The sequence below is a fragment of the Rhinopithecus bieti genome, unplaced genomic scaffold, assembly GCF_001698545.2.
Source record: "Rhinopithecus bieti isolate Rb0 unplaced genomic scaffold, ASM169854v2 scaffold_6536, whole genome shotgun sequence".
Taxonomy (NCBI): Eukaryota; Metazoa; Chordata; class Mammalia; order Primates; family Cercopithecidae; genus Rhinopithecus; species Rhinopithecus bieti.
This window is the reverse complement of record NW_016805524.1, coordinates 12,682-17,192: the sequence shown is the minus strand read 5'-3', so window position 1 is coordinate 17,192 and position 4,511 is coordinate 12,682. Positions and strand designations below refer to the sequence as shown.

Here is a 4,511-nt window from a genome sequence, read left to right as displayed (position 1 = left end):
AAAGGGAAAATTTGGGCATAGAGACAGATAAACACATAGGGAGAATGACATGAACATGAAGCCAGAGATTAGGGTGATGTATTCACAAGCCAGGGAGGACCAAAGATTGCCAGCAAACCCCCAGAAGCTGGCATAAACTCCCTCACAGTCTCAGAAGGAACTGACCTTGCTGACACCTTGATCTCAGACTTCCAGACTCCAGAACTGTGAGACAATAAATGTCTGCTGTTTAACTCCAGATGTACTTGGTTTCTTCAAGCATTTGTTCAGCAAGATTAAAAATTAAAAATGTCTTCCAAACAAGAAATAATGAGTGACCAGCAGTTTAGACGGGTTGCAAAGGACCCGAGATTTTGGGAAATGCCAGAAGAGGATCGAAAAGCTAAAATTTACAAGAGATTTCGAGCTATGTTTCATGACAAGAAGTTCAAGTTGAACTATGCTGTGGATAAAAGAGGGCGCCCCATTAACCACAGCACTACAGAGGATTTGAAAAGTTTTTATGACCTTTCAGATTCTTATTCCAATCTCTCTAATGAAGATAGCTAAGTGTTGAAACAAAAGGAAATAAAGAAGAAAAAAAAAAATCCAGACTAAAAAAGAAACAGATTTTAAAAATCTAGTTGAGGAGAAAAAGAAAGAAACCAAGAAAGCTAATCAAAAGTGTTCCGAAAATAAAACTGATTTAAATAATTCTGAAGGAATCAAAAAAATTAAAACCTCGTGTAAATCTAAGATAGAATCAAACGTAAGTCCAAAGAAGGCAAGCAATGAATTTACACAAAAAAGTACAATTTCTGGTACTTTTTAATGGCAGCCATAGGAAATTAATGCTGTGTTGTTCATCTTTTTAATTTTTCTATTCTATTATGTATAGCTGTATCTTATTGCACTTTTAATTTGTATTTCCCTAATGATTGATGATGATAAGACCTTTGTCAGGTGCTTATTAATGATTCGTACATCTTCCTTTATGAAATACCTATTCAAGTATTTTGCCCAGTTTTCAATGGAGTATGTGTCTTTCTACTATTTGAGGTACAGGAGTTCTTAATGTAAGTTCTGGATACGAGTCTCTGTAAATATTTTCTCCCAGTCTGTGGCTTGCTTTTCTTTTTCTTAGTGGTGGCCTTAGATGAGCAAACATTTTTAATTTTGATGAAGTGAAGAGAATTCGTTGCCCTGCATAACAAAAGTGCAGAGGTAGAACTTTTTTTTACTTTGTTGCTTTCTTCAACATCTAGATAAAAGTTTAGCCCCTCTAGTAAGTTCTTACTTTCCTATCCTGCTCTACTTTATTTATTTCTTTCAGGGGCCTCAGCACTATTTTTACTGTGTGTCTTACTTAGTCTGTTTGTGCTGCTATAACAAACACCTGAGACTGGGTAGTTTATAAATAACAAAAATAAATTTCCTCACAGTTCTAGAGGCTGGGAATCTAAGATCAAGGCACCAGTAGGTTTGGTTTCTGATGAGGGCCTGGTCCCTTTAATCAGCATGGTGCCTTGTTGCTATGTCCTCTGGAAGAAACAAGCACTGTGTTCTCACATGATGGAAGGCAGAAGGGCAGAAAGGGCTTTAAACCTCTTTATAATAGCACCTAATCACATGCATGGGGGCAAAGCCCTCATGACTCAATCACTTCCCCAAAGGCCCCACCTCTCAATACTGTCACAATGGGCCTTAGGTTTCAACATATGAATGTTGAAGGAGACACAGACATTCCAACCATAGCACCATGTTATCTGATATTTTCAAACTCCTTTTGTGATTTTATTTATTCTAATTTTGATATCTTGGTTCCTGGTGGCAATGATATTTTGAGCTATGGAATCTAAAGTGGTGGAGGAAAAAAAAAGCACTTTTGTGCATGTAGGAGTGAAGGCAGGGACAAAAGAGAGAGGCGGAATGTAAGAAAAACTTGGACTTTTGAAGAAGAAAGCCTTGACTTCAAATCCTCTTCCTCAATAATTATTGATTTTGAGCAGTCATTGAAATGTCTTGATCTCAGAATTGTCCCATGTAAGATTTGCATGATAATTCTCAACTAATAAAGTTGCTAAAATTGCATAAGGTGCCTAGGAAGAACACCAAGTACATTGCTGGCACACAGTAGGCACTTGCAACAAGGATGTATTACTATTATTGCTGTCATTAGAAAGTTACTGAACCATAGAAGATTCATAGATGGCTGGAACTATTAAGTTTTGAAAGGCATGGGTCATTTACTGAGCAAATCAAATTACCCCACCATCCTTAGCCACCTTCACTTCCCCTGACCCAATCATCTTCTTTCCTCTTCAATCGGTGATGTGCTGGTGAATGTTTAACAACTGGTTTTCCAGGGAAGAAAAGTTTTCATTTTTAACATTTGCCGATTTCCATAAATACCTCCATTACGGTTGATTTCAAACTACCAATGTGATGTCACTGAATGCAGCATCAGGAAGAGATGCACACAGTCTGGTTGTCCAAGTACATGCGTGGGCTCCAGCACTCCCCTGTCTTCAACTCAACTCGGAGAGGTCACTGTTTTGTTTTAATCATGTAAGTCTCTTCCATTCATTTGACTTCTCAATTCTGTAATCAGATTACCAATTTAAATAAAATTTAATTATGCTTCACATGTGTGCCACCCTACTACACCTCTAGCATCACCACTCAGAATCATTAAGTAGCTTTATTGCAAGGGTCTACATAATTTGGCCTTTTCTAACGCTTCAGAATCATGTCAGACACACTATTCTTTTTCCAAACCCCTAACTTTCATTCCAGTTATCTTTTCTGCTTGTCTTTTGGGTCTCAGCTTAATCAATTCTATAGGAAAGTCTTCCTGAGCTTTTGTCCAACTCCAGTACAGAGAATATTTCTTTGTTATATTCTTTCACACAACCAGGTTTCTTTCTCAAAGTACTTTCCCATCACTCAATCTTAAGAGTAATTATTGGGCTAATATCTATTGTCCCACAGCATGTAAAATCTGCTGCATCAGGGACTGCACCTCTATTTTCTCTAGTACTAGAACCATCTTTGGGAAAGAATAGGTTCTTAATAAAAAGTTTTTGATTCAATGCATTTATGAATAAAGTCATTTATTTACATCTATTATATCTAGTTGTTTGTATTAGCCCATTCTCATGCTGCTAATAAAGACGTACCTGAGACTGGGTAATTTATAAAGGAAAGAGGTTTAATTGACCCACAGTTCAGCATGGCTGGAGAGGCTTCAGGAAACTTACAATCATGGCAGAAAGGGAAGCAAATACATGGTGGCAGGAAGGAGAAGTGCAGAGTGAAGAAGGGTGGGGAAAGTTCATTATAAAACCATCAGATCTCGTGAGAATGCACTCACTATCACAAGAACAGCGTAGAAGTAACCACCACCATAATTAAATTACCTCCCATTGGGTCCTTCCATGACACATGGTTATTATGGGAACTACAGTTCAAGATGAGATTTGAGTAGGGACACAGCCAAACCACATTATTGTTCAATATGCATGTTAATTTTACCTAGCATGTATTGGATGCCTACTGTATGCCAGTCCTGTGTTAGGCATTTAAAAGCATTATTTGTAATTCAACAAAATACACAATATTCAATTTTTAAATTTATTTAATTGAGAAATTGTTTTTTAGTGTCTACAATGTATAAGATTTTGCATTAGGGGCTTAGACTGTGGGCTGCTTGGTACAATATTGAACCTAAAATCCTTCAAGCAACAAAATGCACTATAATTTATTTGATATGTTTTAAATAGCTCTAAGAAGAACTCTACACCTATAAAATGGTGAAAATCAGTGATGTTTTAAAAATATGTGGCCTCAATTCACCCACTAATTTACTACTAGTTTCAAAGGAAGAAAGAAACTAATTTTTTTATCTTCTTCTAAAGGATTTGGGCCATTGAAAAAAGGTATCTTGTTGATTCATGAAAAAAGTGATTTGTTCAGTTTAGCAAAGATATTTTCAAATTTTATGGTAACTCTGATGACAGATGGTCAGAAAAACAAAAGAGATGAACATGTAGAGTTTAATGGAAGGAATTGAAATTACTGAGTTGGAAAGGGTTTGTATTTAGTGCCAAATGTAGCACAGAAGTAAATGCATCAGTGAAAGGACACATTTATCAACTTAACACAAATCCATTGTGTGGCTACATCCCACTTGACTGTAGTGAGCTTCTGCACTCAGTTGAATTGGCTGGAATCTCTTTATTTGTTTATTTTTGGATGTGAAAATCTGTGCCCGGCGCTCAAAAGTTCCTCTTGGTATACCAACCATATCAATTACCAAGCAAAAACAAAGGACAAAGGAAATAAGATAGTAATGACAAAAGCCTTAGGTCCTTTTTCTCTAAGGTGGTGTTTCCAATCAATATGGCAGAACTAAGAATGACTATAGAGGTCAGCCATCTGGCCAACACTTTACCCTCAGAGGACATTTTCTGACTTTCCTTTTCCTTAAGTTCATGCAAGCAAGGGGACAGGTGAAATAAATCGTACTTTAT

At 36.7% G+C, this 4,511-nt stretch overlaps 1 pseudogene; it reads left to right on the top strand.

Annotated features, from left to right (window-relative positions):
- Positions 1-288: 288 nt before the first annotated feature.
- On the top strand, positions 289-811 carry LOC108530061 (ESF1 homolog; annotated as a pseudogene).
- The last annotated feature ends 3,700 nt before the right edge of the window (positions 812-4,511 follow it).